This window comes from Pinus tabuliformis, chromosome 3_2 (assembly GCF_031772625.1).
Source record: "Pinus tabuliformis cultivar Carrire ecotype Pingquan chromosome 3_2, CPIR1, whole genome shotgun sequence".
NCBI classification, from domain to species: Eukaryota; Viridiplantae; Streptophyta; class Pinopsida; order Pinales; family Pinaceae; genus Pinus; species Pinus tabuliformis.
The window spans coordinates 333,294,195-333,311,184 of NC_142302.1; the positions used below are offsets into that span (position 1 = coordinate 333,294,195).

General features: G+C 38.9%; 2 pseudogenes; both read left to right on the plus strand.

Annotated features, from left to right (window-relative positions):
• The first annotated feature begins 1,270 nt into the window (after positions 1-1,270).
• On the plus strand, positions 1,271-4,007 carry LOC149180847 (sec1 family domain-containing protein MIP3-like; annotated as a pseudogene).
• A 286-nt stretch (positions 4,008-4,293) lies between these two features.
• LOC149180848 (sec1 family domain-containing protein MIP3-like) lies at positions 4,294-11,394 on the plus strand (annotated as a pseudogene).
• Positions 11,395-16,990: the final 5,596 nt, after the last annotated feature.

Sequence of the window (16,990 nt, forward strand, 5' to 3'; positions counted from 1 at the left end):
TACTATTTTTAGCAGTTTTTCGGGTCCTAAACTTCCGGAGCCGTTTTGAGGCCCTAAACGACGTTTTTTGGGGAATCTGGGGGCAACATGGGTCCATTCATGTTGCTCGTTCCAACAATGATAGTGCTCGGATAGATCTTTCTAATGAGCTATTGTATGCATCAAACGGAGATCATATGCCAAAGTTACGACCCCGGGAAGTTGATGTACCAATTTACCCCAAACGGGGCCCACAGTTTGGCGTTTCATCTCCTAGGGTTAGGTTTTGGAATGTTAAGGGTTTTTCCATTGTTTCTCAACAATAAATAGGCCTTCGAGCCTCATTGTAAGACAGTTCAGAGGCATGTAGCCATCACATCTCTTCTCAGAGATAAGCTACCATCGCCCTAGCTAGTTTATTTCCATTTCTGGTTGTAAGCATATTTCAGTATTTTCCATTAATGAAATGAAGTATTATTTCCGCTGCATCTTTGTGTATATGGTTATCTCTGTAATTTGTTGCGTTCCTGTTTAAATCCGGATCACAAGTCTCCTACTTAAAGAGGCTTCTCTTACCAGTCTCTCTGGATTAGATAATGGAGAGACAACTACAAAATCAGAATGCGACCTGGTATGTCTTGTGTTAGACTCAGTCTTGTCAGTCCTCTGTCAGAGTCAAATTCACCAAGGTTCATTTCTCATCATTTGCAGTCATCAAATGCCATTTTGGTCAAAAACAGTCATTTTAATTCTTGAGTGTAGTGTTTTGTCTCCAGAGGGAGGATCCTAAATAAGTTTCATTTCAAATTTTTTAGCATCAACAACGCTCAAGAGAGATTCTTCTTCAAAACTCTGTTTTGAAGAAGAAATCATTGCTTTCAAATGTGAAATTATTAAACTTTTTTCAGTTGAAGACGTTCACATACAACCTCGCTAATGATCCTACAAATGCCAACGTCGTCTCTGTAGATGCTCACATTCTTCTTGCTACACACTTGACTGCAAGCTGATGGGGCAAAAGTCTTTAAATACATCAAATCTATAGTGCCCCATGTTGCTTACATTTTTCCTCCGAGAACTCAACGGCTTGCAAAACCAGCGCCATTGATGACAGCCGTTTCCTCTCAGGGCCAAAATAGTGTTAATCTAGCCATCTTCAAGCCTGATATTACAACTCTAGGCTTGAACATACTAGCAGCATATTCAATGGCAGCCTCACCAACTGATCTCTTATTCGATTATTTGCATCTACCTTTCAATGTAATATCCGACACATCTATGTCGTGCCCGCATGTTGCTGGCGTTGCAATTTTTATTAAAGGGAGCACATCCTGATTGGAGCCCAGCAGCTATCAGATCTGCCATTATGAGTACAGCCACAAAATTGGACAACAAGAAGGAGCCAATCCAGAATGTATCAAGGCAAACAACAGGTCCTTTTAACTATGGTGCAGGTCATGTTAATCCGGATGTGGCTGGAAATCCAGGACTAGTCTATGATCTATCACCCGAAAATCACTACAATTTTTCTGCGCCTTAAATTATACTTCAACATAGATCAGGGCCATTATAGGAAAGGAATTCTCATGTCCATCACGCTCATCTAAGATACATAACCTCCAACTATCCTTCCATTACAGTCGCAGAATTGCAGGGAATTGCGATTGTGAAGAGAACGCTGGAAAATGTGGCGGAGGGACATGTGACTTATAAAGCGGAGGTGACGGGTCCTCCTAGAGTTTTGGTGTCAGTGAAACCCACAGGACTTGATTTTTCCAAGAAAGGGGATAAGAAATCTTTTACTATAACATTCCCTGCAAAATTTGATACAAAGTTTCATCATTCAAATGCAAAAGTTCGAGGAAACATTACAAAAACGGGTTTGAGAAGAGAAAAATCAAAATCCATGGCTATATGAGAGATTTCCCAGTTTTGAGAAATTCATTTGCATGCCAAGAAAGCGCAAGAGAAAAACAATGTGTGGAAGAGGCTGATTGTGTGACTTGGAGGCAGCGCGGTGCATATAACAGGTGGCATGACGCACATAGAGCGCGCGACGCACTGGGAGTTTTCACCAAGTGTAAATTATAACGGGCGCGGCGCATATGAAAAGTGTGGCGCACTGGGTTCTTAGCGCGGCGCATATAGCCTAAAGCCCGAAAATTGCTTGAAATTACACCAATTCACTCATACCTTGCATGAATTCGCCAGATATTTGATCAGAATGCACACTCGGCATATGTTGATGCACCTTTGGGCCCTGATGCTTATCGAGAATACGAAGCATTGCTATTGCAGGATTACCAAGAGCTTGTTTTGAAATCTGACTTTGCCCAAAGATTTGCAGAAACAGATGACGTTGGAAGCTCAGTACAAAATCAACAGGCATTACGAGAAAGCATTGCTATCAAGGAAGAGGATAGGTTGTGGCCAACTTCAAGTGAAGCCACAATTTCTGGTCTTGAAGACAATTCCCCTGGATAGCGCTTAGATGATCTCAGTTCTACAATGACAAAGGAAGAGTCTTGGAAATAGATAAAAGTATCAGTGAAACACTTTCCTATGGTCTTTTGCCCACTTTCACCCAGATTCTTTGTTTTACCATCAGAGAGTGCCATTGCAGAATCGCGCCTATCTGACAAGTTTCAAAATTCTTTGAGCCCAGGGTTGCCAGCGATTAGTATGGAATTGACTTCTGATGGGGATGATATTCCACCAGGAGCAACTCTAATTGCACACTCTCTTCATCATCTTGCTGGTCAGATGGATCTTAAAATGGAGATTTTTACTCTGGGCCCACTGTCTCAAAGCTATTGGAAAAGTTTCGACAGATTTATCGAGCCTTTATGTTGTGGGAGGGCATACAAAATGATCAATAGGCCTACTACTTATAGACCGCTCTCTTGATCTTGTGACACCATGTTGTCATGGTGATTCACTGGTTGATCGAATGTTCTTAGCATTTCTTAGGAGGGACAGAAGCATATTCACTCCACAATCAACAAATAATGGTGCAACCAATAGAGTTAGCTCATCTTCTTTGTGGCATTGTACAACCGATTTTAGAATTCCACTAGAGAGCATTTTCGAGCCAGGAAATTCTATGAACAATAGGGGCCATTTCTCTAATGAGGGTCTGACTGCATTTTTATCAGGTTGGAAGGGGAGTTCTGCTTTGCTAACTTCCGGTGTGCATGATGATAAGAGTAGAAATATTCTCCTAGAGAAAGGGTGTAGACAGCTAGATCCAATATATGGGTCACTTGCTTTTTCTGGAAGTTGTAACGATGTGCACTGTTTAGAAGCATTACTTGAAGAGACGAACAAAGGATGGGACGTTGGTTATAAAGAAATGGCTCCAAGAAGCAATCCGTCAAGAAAACATTAGTATAAGAAGTCACCTTGGTGCTGTTACAGCATATGATTTGCGTTCCTTCAGAAATGCCTTAGCCTCAAACGCAGCAAGAATCACGAGGAATAGAGGGATCATCCAACTAGCTAAAGCTGCTGAAGTGGCCCTGAGTGAGCCATGGAATACATATTGGGAGGCTTTTGCAAAGTGTAGAGAGGATGTTGATGATGAGTGCTGGAGATACAAGCCAAAGTCTCTCTAGTCAAATACAAGATCTTAGTAATCGAAGTGTTATATGGAGAACCCAAAATCAAGGCAAGGGTCATGAACCACCTCCTGGTATTCTTTCAATCCGAGATGCCATAATCCTTTCAATTGTTGGATATTCTTTAGCTGGGGAAAGTTTCAGAATTTCTGGCTCTAGAGGTCCATTCTCATGGGAAGAGGAAACATTCTTTGAAAGAAGCAATTGTAGATGCGATTCTTGAATTTTCTCCAGGTATCAACATTGGTTTCCTTCATGGTTTAGAGGGGGCATTAGAATCACACTGGAAAAACTTACAGTCGAAGAATCTCAATGAAGCCCAAACAGAGCAATCATGCAAAAGTCGAAGGTCATAGTTCCATTGATTTTGGTGATCAGTGGGGCAGTTGGGAGGGTGAGTCCAGTGCTTAATGCGACTGCCTACATCAGCACTCACCAGATGACCCACGCGCTTAGTTTGGATTTAGTTTTTGTGGGCACTCACATCTTCGATTCTTTTTGGTATCCAGGAAAGCGTTTCGTCCTCACAATGCAGAGAGAAAAAAAAAAGCTTCTGCGGCAATTTTTTCTCACGCTCTGTTAAAAGGCCCTTCCTCAACCAGAGGTTGAAAATGCCCCATTTCTTTCCAACCCTGATACAGGTCAGCTTCAAAGGATTCCGCCCTCTTCTTACAGAGTTCCAACGGCGTCCGACCATATGATTAAGGCAGGGGCAGAAGAAAATGCCAAACTCGATCTGGACGGGCTAATCATGCACATATATAAGCTATTCGAGTTCAGGGAGGGGAAAATATCATCTTATAATCTAAAGGCAGCTCAACAATATTGGTTGACTTCTCAAAGCTTCATCAACTTAAGGAAGTTGCTTTACGAGGGAACAAATTATGCTAATAATATTAGTTTAGTCAGTGCCAAATCCAGTTCACTCAGTGTAAAAATCATTGTTAGCAGTATCTTGCAAAGTATGGGTTCGGCAAACAATATAATTGCTGCAGGCTTTCTGGTTGTGGCAAATATATTGGAGAGAATAGAAGAGGTCCGCACCAATAGGATGGAGTGCCTAAGTCTTCTGAGAGAAATGACCAAATTAGCCAATGACATCTCTTTGCTCCCATTGGACTGATCAAAATGTTCAACTCTGGAGGAACTGTTAGTGCATATATGTTCGCTGGTGTTAAAGGAGAAATTGCAGCTTGGACCGTGGATTATTACAAAACTGTAGATGTACAGGTGGAATGTTGGCATTCTTATGGCAATCAAATTCATGTTGCCGATGGATTTTCTGGCAAAGTCTTCATTCAAAGGCGCGTTTATTGAAAGGTTGGTTTTCATTCAAATGAAAAATGTCGAGCGCACTGAAGATGAGAAATAGCAGATCGCAATGGATTGTCCAAGGACTGTGAGAGATGTTACTTTATTTCACCAAATAGACATACAAGCATCCCTCTCATTGTTATATATATTCTCTTACATCTGGCATAGCAGGCTACATTGCAGCTGAAAATGGCGGTTCCCTTTATTCAAGGCAGAATTTTAGTTTGAAGGCTATTTTTATTAAAAAAATTAGTTTTATTCAAAAGGCCCAAGTAAATGGAAAGCAAACAGTCACAGATTGAACGCCTACAATTTAAAACAAAGACATCTGTCACAGTAGAGAAATAGGAACATGCGCCCTATTTTTGGACTTCAGTTATGATTCAAAGTATCTACACTACAGGTGTTTCCTCTTCGTGGGCTATCAAACAGTTTTCAAGTGTAATACTCCTTTTCTTTAGAACAAATGGTTGGCTTTTCATGTCTGTTAGCAATGATTAAATAACCCTCCACTTTGGGTCGATCCATTTCCCACAGTAAAGTTTATTTATTGTATGAAAAATCATTTGTAAAAAGGGGGGGCTTGTATTTTTCTGAGGAAAGTGTGGGAGGAAAAAACCCAGCGCTTCATTGTACATATTTGATAGAGAAATAATTGAATGGTACAGCTCTGTTTCATGAGATGCTTGCGGTATGAATTTAGCATGTGTTTCTTCTCCTGTTTCATATGTCTCGTGTTTCTGTTTCATAGTTCATTCATAATCGTTTTCAGCTGAATGCTTTTAAAGTGAGAAAGGCAGAATCCAATTCATTGCTCTGCCTTGGGAAAGTGTTCATATTTAATGTTTTCTTCTGTTTGACAAGGATTCATCTTCTATGCCCTTGTCAACCTCTCAACAGTCCACCCACTCCATAGTATTTCAAATTTGATGTTAAATCTCTTGCCTATCTTGCCTCAGGAGATAATCTGTGTCTTTGATTTAACTTCTCTGTTCATGTTGTTCCTTGGTCCCATACAGCCCAGAAAATCTAGCCTAAAAATCAAATATTTCTTTCATATTTATTTACTAGCCTAAAATCATTAAAATCAGTATTCATCTTAGGTCATCTCGGGTCCTATTGGACATCTTTTGACGAGATAGACCCAGAGATAGCCCTCTCCTGTTTTGGTACGGCTAGCTACCAGATTGAGCTTGGTTTGATGTTGCCTTGAACCTCGCCTTCCTTCAGCCTGAGGCAAATTCGAGCGCTAACATAGTGGCGACTCCATTGGGGACGAAATGGTTTACTTGTAGATTGTTTTTCCCCAGTACATATCTCAAGTTCAGAGCTGATTGTTGATGGTGAACAACGATCAGACATAAGAAGACGGTTGAAATCATTCACCTGGCGACTCCATTCACTGAAGAATCCATGCAATCAATTCTTCATGGTGACTCCACTGCAGAGGGATCAGTAGCTTTAAGATTTCTTAAGATCGATCGGATTGCAAGAAGATACGCTCCCATGAGCCGAGATCACATCCCAACTTTTCCAAATAAAATGCCTAAGGTAGATTGGTCAAAGAATTTGCCTGTGTTTAGAAATGTTGAAGGTAATGACACTGCTCTTCATCTGGTGAAATTTCACATTCACGTGCATAAATTAAAGATTGATTTTCCTGAAGACTGTTTGATGAAAATGTTTATGGATACTCTGGAAGATGAAGCCCGATCTTGGTATGAAAGTTTGCCACCTGCTTCTATTTATTGCTTAAAGGATTTTCATGCAGTATTCTTTGAAAGGTACAAAGAATCATATCCATCCTTGACTTTAGTTCAGAACTGTTGTAGCCAAGTTCATAGTTTTATAGAAAGCCTTGAGAAATATTATGAAGATGATAATTTCATGGATGAAGAGATCATGGAAGCCCTGTATGAAAAGCCGTTTCAGCAGCGCACAGAGAACTTAGAGGATACTTATCAGCAGGTTGAAGATTTCCATATGGCTGAAAATGATGAAAGAGAAAGTTTCGTTTCAGATCTGTCCATAGAAGAAGGCAGCATGCAAGGAAGTCCACTTCTAATTTCAGAATGTGATAATGTCAAGACAACTATTTCAGATCCAGATTCATATCATGATGACCAAGAATACCTTGTTCTTAATCCCATAAACAAGAACTCTGCTGTTGAGATCATCTGGCATGAAGAAAGCAGAGTTACAGATATAAATGCTCTCATCTCACCAGAACTAGATCTTCATGAGGAGGTCATCCAGTCAGCTCATGAATAGCAAGATGACCTACAATACATTCACACCACAGGAGATCAAAACATTCAAGATTTCCATTCAGATTCTTCTTCATATGTTTCATGTGTTGAAATGTTTTTCCAAGAAGATATCTACTCATCTACCTGTTCAGAGTTTCTTGAAGCCCAGGAGCATACTTTTACTGAAGTACATGATGAAGGAAGACTAGACTTTGAAGCAAAGGACACCTTGTTTCTTCAGGAGGAGGAAAGACTTCATGTTTTTCAGGATCCAATGGCAGTTTTGTTGCAGTCAGCTATGAAAGTGTTTATTGCAGTGTTCAATGATGAAGGAGATCATGGTCAACTATGTTTTTGGATGCCCAGTGATCAGTTTGTATTGTTGACCAACAGATCTGATCAGGAGAATCAAGTAAGAAGGCATCTGCTTGATTGGTTACATTGGAATTTTGATATAGTTTGATCACATATTGCCTTGTAAGAAACACGGGTGGCCAGGTACTGCCACCCAACTTTAAGTTTTAAGTTCAGGTCTTAGTGTTTTTTAGTACAGTTTGTCGAGTCAGTTTTTCAGTCATTTCAGATTTACAATTGAGTCGGTTTGAGTCCAGTTTCAGTCAATAAATGCGTCAAAGTCTGTGTTGGTTGTCGAAATAATGACTCCATAGCCCAATGGACGAAGGCACTATCTGCTCACCCAAAGATCTGCAGTTCTTGGCACCTCCAAAAAGCGGCAGCTGCCATCCCAATTGGAGCCAATGTTAGACTCAGTCTTGTCAGTCCTCTATCAGAGTCAAATTCACCAAGGTTCATTTCTTGTCATTTGTAGTCATCAAATGCCATTTTGGTCAAAAAGAGTCATTTTAATTCTTGAGTCCAGTGTTTTGTCTCCAGAAGTGTGAAATAACGCTTGCAGGCCAGAGGGAGGATCCTAAATAAGTTTCATTTCAAATTTTTTATCATCAATAACGCTCAAGAGAGATTCTTCTTCAAAACTCTATTTTGAAGAAGAAATCATTGCTTTCAAATGTGAAATTATTAAAGTTTTTTCAGTTGAAGACGTTCACATACAACCTCGCCAATGATCCTGCAAATGCCAACATCGTCTCTGCAGATGCTCACATTATTCTTGCTACACACTTGACTACGAGCTGATGGGGCAAAATTCTTTAAATACATCAAATGTACAGTGCCCCCTGTTGCTTACATTTCTCCTCCGAGAACTCAATGGCTTGCAAAACCAGCTCTAGTGATGACAGCCTTTTCCTCTCAGGGCCCAAATAGTGTTAATCCAGGAATCTTCAAGCCTGATATTATAGCTCCAGGCTTGAACATACTAGCAGCATATTCAATGGCAGCCTCACCAACTGATCTCTTATTCGATCATTCGCATCTACCTTTCAATGTAATATCCGGCACATCTATGTCGTGCCCGCATGTTGCTGGCGTTGCAGTTTTTATTAAAGGGAGCACATCCTGATTGGAGCCCAGCAGCTATCAGATCTTTCGTTATGAGTACAGCCACAAAATTAGACAATAAGAAGGAGCCAATCCAGAATGTATCAAGGCAAACAACAGGTCCTTTTAACTATGGTGCAGGTCATGTTAATCTGGATGTGGCTGGAAATCCAGGACAAGTCTATGATCTATCACCCGAAAATCACTACAATTTTTCTGCGCCTTAAATTATACTTCAACATAGATCAGGGCCATTATAGGAAAGGAATTCTCATGTCCAGCATGCTCATCTAAGATACATAACCTCCAACTATCCTTCCATTACAGTCGCAGAATTGCAGGGAACTGCGATTGTGAAGAGAACACTGGAAAATGTGGCGGAGGGACATGTGACTTATAAAGCGGAGGTGATGGGTCCTCCTGGAGTTTTGGTGTCGGTGAAACCCACAGAACTTGAGTTTTCCAAGAAATGGGATAAGAAATATTTTACTATAACATTCCCTGCAAAATTTGATACAAAGTTTCATCATTCAAATGCAAAAGTCCGAGGAAACATTACAAAAACGGGTTTGAGAAGAGAAAAATCAAAATCCATGGCTATATGAGAGACTTCCCATTTTTGAGAAATTCATTTGCATGCCAAGAAAGCGCAAGAGCAAAAAAATGTGTGGAAGAGGCTGATTGTGTGACTTGGAGGCAGCGCGGTGCATATAACAGGTGGCGCGATGCACATAGAGCATGCGGCGTGCTGGGAGTTTTCACCTAGTGTAAATTATAACAGGTGTGGCGCATATGAAGAGCGTGGCGCACTGGGTTCTTAGCACGACGTATATAGCCTCAAGCCCGAAAATTGCTTGAAATTACACCAATTCACTCATACCTTGCATGAATTCGCCAGATATTTGATCAGAATGCACACTCGGCATATGTTGATGCACCTTTGGGCCCTGATGCTTATCGAGAATACGAAGCATTGCTATTGCAGGATTACCAAGAGCTTGTTTTGAAATCTGACTTTGCCCAAAGATTTGCAGAAACAGATGACGTTGGAAGCTCAGTACGAAATCAATAGGCATTACGGGAAAGCATTGCTTTCAAGGAAGAGGATAGGTTGTGGCCAACTTCAAGTGAAGCCACAATTTCTGGTCTTGAAGACAATTCCCCTGGATACGGCTTAGATGATCTCAGTTCTACAATGACAAAGGAAGAGTCTTGGAAACAGATAAAAGTATCAGTGAAACACTTTCCTATGGTCTTTTTGTCACTTTCACCCAGATTCTTTGTTTTACCATCAGAGAGTGCCATTGCAGAATCGCGCCTAACTGACAAGTTTCAAAATTATTTGAGCCCAGGATTGCCAGCGATTAGTATGGAATTGATTTATGATGGGGACGATATTCCACCAAGAGCAACTCTAATTGCACACTCTCTTCATCATCTTGCTGGTCAGATGGATCTTAAAATGGAGATTTTTACTCTGAGCCCACTATCTCAAAGCTATTGGAAAAGTTTCGATAGATTTATCGAGCCTTTATGATGTGGGAGGGCATACAAAACGATCAACAGGCCTAATACTTATAGACCGCTCTCTTGATCTTGTGACACCATGCTGTCATGGTGATTCACTGGTTGATTGAATGTTCTCAACATTGCTTAGGAGGGACAGAAGCATATTCACTCCACAACCAACACACTTAGCTCATCTTCTTTGCGAAATTGTACAACTGATTTTAGAATTCCGCTAGAGAGCATTTTCGAGCCAAGAAATTCTATGAACAATAGGAGCCATTTCTCTAATGAGGGTTTGACTGCATTTTTATCAGGTTGGAAGGGGAGTTCTGGTTTGCTAACTTCAAGTGCGCATGATGATAAGCGTAGAAATATTCTCCTAGAGAAAGGGTGCAGTCAGCTAGATCCAATATATGGGTCACTTGCTTTTTCTGGAAGTTGTAATGATGTGCACTATTTAGAAGCATTACTTGAAGAGATGAACAAAGGATGGGACACTGCTTGTAAATAAATGGCTCCAAGAAGAAATCCATCAAGAAAAAGTTAGTATAAGAAGTCGCCTTGGTGTTGTTACAACATCTGATTTGCGTTCCTTCAGAAATGCCTTAGCCTCAAACCTAGCGAGCATCATGAGGAATAGAGGGATCATCCAACTAGCTAAAGCTGCTGAAGTGGCACTGAGTGAGCCATGGAGTACATATTGGGAGGCTTTTGCAAAGTGCAGAGAGGATGTTGATGCTGAGTGTTGGAGATACAAGCCAAAGTCTCTCTAGTCAAATACAAGATCTTAGTAATCGAAGTGTTATATGGAGAACCCAAAATCAAGGCAAGGGTCATGAACCACCTCCTGGTCTTCTTTCAATCCGAGATGCCATAATCCTTTCAATTTTTGGGTATTCTTTAGCTGGGGAAGGTTTCAGAAGTTCTGGCTCTAGAGGTCCATTCTCATGGGAAGAGGAAACATTTTTTGAAAGAAGCAATTGTAGATGCGATTCTTGAATGTTCTCCAGGTATCAACACTGGTTTCCTTCATGGTTTATAGGGGCCATTAGAATCACACTGGAAAAACTTATAGTCGAAGAATCTCAATGAAGCCAAAACAGAGCAATCATGTGAAAGTCGAAGGTCATAGTTCCATTGATTTTGGTGATCAGTGGGGCAGCTGGGAGGGTGAGTCCAGTGCTCAATGCGGCTGCCTACATCGGCATTCACCAGATGACCCACGCACTCTTTCTGGATTTAATTTTTGCGAGCACTCACATCTTTGATTCTTTCTTGTATCCAGGAAAGCGTTTCATCCTCACAATGCAGAGAAAAAAAAAAAAACTTCTGCAGCAATTTTTTCTCACGCTCTATTAAAAAGGCCCTTCCTCAACCAGAGGTTGAAAATGCCCCATTTATTTCTAACCTTGATACAGGTCACTTCAAAGGATTCTGCCCTCTTCTTACAGAGTTCCAACGACGTCCGACCATATGATTAAGGCAGGGGCAAAAGAAAATGCCAAACTCGATCTGGACGGGCTAATCATGCACATATATAAGCTATTCGAGTTGAGGGAGGGGAAATATCATCTTATAATCTAAAGGCAGCTCAACAATATTGGCTCACTTCTCAAAGCTTCATCAACTTAAGGAAGTTGCTTTATGAGGGAACAAATTATGCTAATAATATTAGTTCAGTCAGCGCCAAATCCAATTCACTCAGTGCAAAAATCATTGTTAGCAGTATCTTGCAAAGTATGGGTTTGGAAAACAATATAATTGCTGCAGGATTTCTGGTTGTGGCAAATATATTGGAGAGAATAGAAGAGGTCCGCACCAACAGGATGGAGTGCCTAAGTCTTTTGAGAGAAATGACCAAATTAGCCAATGGAATATCTTTGCTCCCATTGGACTGATCAAAATGTTTAACTCTGGAGGAACTATTAGTGCATATATGTTCGCTGGTGTTAAAGGAGAAATTGCAGCTTGGACCGTTATTATTACAAAACTGTAGATGTACAGGTGGAATGTTGGCATTCTTATGGCAATCAAATTCATGTCGCCGATGGATTTTCTGCAAAGTCTTCATTCAAAGGCGCGTTTATTGAAAGGTTGTTTTTCATTCAAATGACAAATGCCGAGTGCACTGAAGATGAGAAATAGCAAATCGCAGTGGATTTTCCAAGGACTGTGCGAGATGTTACTTTATTTCAGCAAATAGACATACAAGCATCCCTCTCGTTGTTATATATATGCTCTTACATCTGGCATAGAAGGCTACATTGCAGCTGGAAATGGCGGTTCCCTTTATTCAAGGCGGAATTTTAGTTTAAAGGCTATTTTTATTAAAAAATTAGTTTTATTCAAAAGGCCCAGGTAAATGGAAAGCGAACAGTCACAGATTGAACGCCTACAATTTAAAACAAAGACATCTGTCACAGTAGAGAAATAGGAACAGGCGGTCTATTTTTGGACTTCAGTTATGATTCAAAGTATCTACACTACAGGTGTTGCCTCTTCATGGGCTATCAAACAGTTTTCAAGTGTAACGCTCCTTTTCTTCAGAACAGATGGTTGGCTTTTCATGTCTGTTAGCAATGATTAAATAACCCCCCACTTTGGGTCGATCCATTTCCCACAGTAAAGTTTATTTATTGTATGAAAAATCATTTGTAAAAAGGGGGGGCTTGTATTTTTCTGAGGAAAGTGTGGGAGGAAAAAACCCAACACTTCATTGTACAGATTTGACAGAGAAATAATTGAATGGTACAGCTCTGTTTCATGAGATTCTTGCGGTATGAATTTAGCATGTGTTTCTTCTCCTGTTTCGTATGTCTCTTGTTTTTGTTTCATAGTTCATTCATAATCATTTTCAGCTGAATGCTTTTAAAGTGAGAAAGGCAGAAACCAATTCATTGCTCTGCCTTGGGAAAGTGTTCATATTTAATGTTTTCTTCTATTTGACAAGGATTCATCTTCTATGCCCTTTTCAACCTCTCAATAGTCCACCCACTCCACAGTATTTCAAATTTGATGTTAAATCTCTTGCCTATCTTGCCTCAGGAGATAATCGGTGTCTTTGATTTAACTTCTCTATTCATGTTGTTCCTTGGTCCCATACAACCCAGAAAATCCAGCCTAAAAATCAAATATTTCTTTCATATTTATTTACTAGCCTAAAATCATTAAAATCAGTATTCATCTTAGGTCATCTCGGGTCCTATTGGACATCTTTTTATGAGATAGACCCAGAGATAGACCTCTCCTGTTCTGGTAGGGCTAGCTACCAGTATGAGCTTGGTTTGATGTTGCCTTGAACCTCGCCTTCCTTCAGCCTGAGGTAGATTCGAGCGCTAACATCTTGAAGGAACCAGTTTGGGTTTGTGAAGTTGCCAGGTGAAAGATTTTAACCTACTATACCTTTATTCTCCTCGAAGAAAAAGTTTTATTGTTCTCCTAGGGAAAAATACTTCAATTTTTGATCCCCAGTAATGGTGCCAATCTGATGTTGTCCTCTGAGATAATTCTAGGTTAATTAATCATGCTAGAGCATCTAAAATGTTTTGTTGTCTTAATGTTTTTTGGATGACCAATTTTATGAACATTTAAAGACAAGTGCTTAAACATTAATAATGCTGAATATAATGAAAGGGATGTTTGTTTGTCTCTAAACAGTTAATCAATTTTTAATTGGATGAATAGCAGTGTTGATAAAGATTATAACTGACTAAATATTCAAACTCTGTATTTAGCTAATTATAAGACTGAGTGTAGGTAAACAATGTTTATATCCCAAACAATATGTATTTAATTCTATGAAGATGGGTGTGAAAATTTATAAATGTAGAGCCATTTATAATAACAAATAGTTTTATAAACTAATATCTAATATTGATTATAACTTCACAAGGGATTTAAGATAGACTGTTATTCAGTTTAATCCTACCCAAGGTTCTCCATTCAAACTTAAATACATGAAGAATAACATAATGAAATGAAAACATAAGAAAGACTCACAAGGAGACAAACTATTTGAGGAAAAATCCAAAATCCTTTCATTAATTAGAAGAAAATCTCCACTTTGATTACAATTCTACTTTAAAAATCTCGTCTAAGGGTTCAAACCTTAATAACTCGAATGAGAAGTTATTTATACAAAAACACTTAATTTTCTAGAAATTCTTTAACAAATTACAAAAAAAGTATACAAATATAGGAATCCAAAAACTATTGAGCTGTTGGCACTATCTTTAAGGAAGTTGTTGATGATTTGGCCCCAAAAATGTGTTTCCCCGTTGTCTGTTAGTTGGTGGTGAAATTTACTCAATGATTTCACACAAGTGATCAAATCTATATTCACTTGGGATAGAAAGCCTAATTAACTTTCTATAGACTTCATCCACCTCGGTATACTTTTCAAAAGTAGGCTTATTGACAAACAAATGTTTAGTTCCATCCTTGATCATTAAATCAAAGTTTAAAGCCTCTAAGAAAGCCTTCCTTGTAAGATGACCTTTGATACCTACAAATTTAGTTTTATCAGTTGCAATTGTATAAAGATTTTGGCAAGATTCCTCCAGACTGATCAATCTATCATTTGATGCTACTAGTCTTGGAAATCCTCTTTGATTAAGTAATTTGAACTTAAAATGAAACTATGGACAACATTTTTCAAAGGCTAGCACTTTGTCTCCAACTGAGTCATAAGATTCTTCTTCTGAAAAACTTTCTTAATCTCTAAAATGGTTTATGTTCTGTCTACAATATGAATCTCTTCTAATTCAACTCTGGTTTTTGAATTCAACACTTTAATCATATCTGTGGCCTCCTCTGGTTTTTGTTTAAGTGTTGCTCTGACCTCTTCAATAGTTGTCTTGCATCTAGTAATAAGCTCTTCATGTTCAAAAATAATTTGTATGGAGGGCCAAACATCAATTATAGCTTGACTTATATTTGCCAAAATGTTTTCCTTGGCTTGGGCCAAGGTCTAAGCCATTAGCGACTCATTTTCTAACTCTTGAATCTTCTTGGTTAGTTTGTGGGTCCTTTGCATCTCTTCTACATAAAGAGTGTCATTCTTTATTTTATGTGCCACTAGATATTTGAATTTCTACTGAAGTTTTTCTTTTTCCTATGTCCAGAGAGACAATTCTTGTATGAATTTATTTAGATCACCTGTTGTTGATGTAGACTATGATGTTGTTGATGTTGATTCCCCTCTTTTCCCTGCCACTGTGATGGATATAGTTGTGATTGGATCTATGTCCACTTGTGTAGACTCTTCCTTTTCCTTGAGCAAGCTTTCTATCTGCTCCTCCATCTTCTTTATTTGTATATTCTGCACAATGATTAGTTTGAAAATTTCTTCTTTATGTTGCTCACTTCCTTCTATTTCCTTGGTTTGAGGATCCTCTGTAGAAGGTAATTTGAGTTGCTTCCTTAGTGTTGTGATGTTTGAATTCTTTTTCTTGACGATTTCCTCTTCAACTTTAACATTAGTGGAATCATACCCAATCTTGATCATTAAATATTCTAACAATTTAACCCTATTGTCCTTTGCCAAGGAGGACATCTTCTCTATCTTCAATTGTGACTGCACATTTGAAAGAGTTGTTCTTAACTTTGACAGTGCCATGGAAATGTTAGTCATGGTGGAGAAAAGCATCTCCCCAGGCTGCCTATGCATGTCCATTTGGTCGATAGGATTTCTTTGATTTAGATCAAAATAAAATATGGTTTTCTTATAGTTTGAATAAGTCTTTGGAAAAGGCACTTGTGCCTATAAGAATTTCATTTTCGTCCTTCCCTTTTCATTTTCAAATGTTTTTAACAATCTATGTTGCGAAGCAGATGTTTACTTCCAAAATTGAGCATAGACATTGGCCTTAAGAGATTCATTCTCTTTCTTAATTTCGAGAACATTAGTGAAAATATTTGGTTCCTCTTTTTCACTTACTGCTGTTGACTGTGTAATCTCCAATAGATTCTTTGAAGCTGAAGAGGATGGAGTATTAAGTACGTTTTCCTTTGATCCTGTAGAAACCTGTGAATCATCCAAATTAGTAATTATTAGCTCTTTTTGTCCCTAAACAGTGGTATCTTTAGGATTAGTCTTCTATTTCTTCTGATAGACGATAAACTCTTTTGCACTCTTTGTTGAAGATGATGATTCTTCTCTTGGCATATTTTCCTATTTTCTTTGAGAAATCGGAGTCTGGAGGGTAGAAGGAGGTAGAATTTTCTCTTCTTCTTCCTAAAGTGTGTTCTCCTCCCACTATTCTTGATTCCTATATTTCTCAATCTCTAGTCTGGGAGTGTGATTATAAGGTGTGGTTTTGAGTTCCACCCTTAAAATAGATATTATGTTGAATGGGTCATATGACCGGGTAAAACTTGGTTGGAATCCCATCTACTTGAGAATTGAATCTGCTTCAATTCTTGTTGCTCTGGTACTGCATATAAAAGGTCCCACTTGGGACTTGATCTTAAACTGAGCATTCCTCTTACCTGAAACAAAATGAAGCTCATCCATGTTAATCATTTTCCTTATATATTCTAGAAAGAAAATTTTCATTGGAACATATTGAGGCAGCTTATAAGGAGATAGCTCATAGCCATATATCCTTATCTCTGGATAATTCTGGTAAAGATACCAGTCTCCAGATTTGGCTTGGTCACTCAAGTGCAAGACCCTTTTTATCTCCAAATTGATTCTTGGTTCACTCTGGCTATTAAGAAGTTGTGCAACTAGATGAATAAAATAGTCGATAAAATCTGAAAATTTAAACTCAGTTGAGTTTCTTTTGACCGATGAGCTCCACTTTATAACTGATTGATTGATTTATTGATCATCCTTCTTTTGTAAATTTATTGGTACCATGT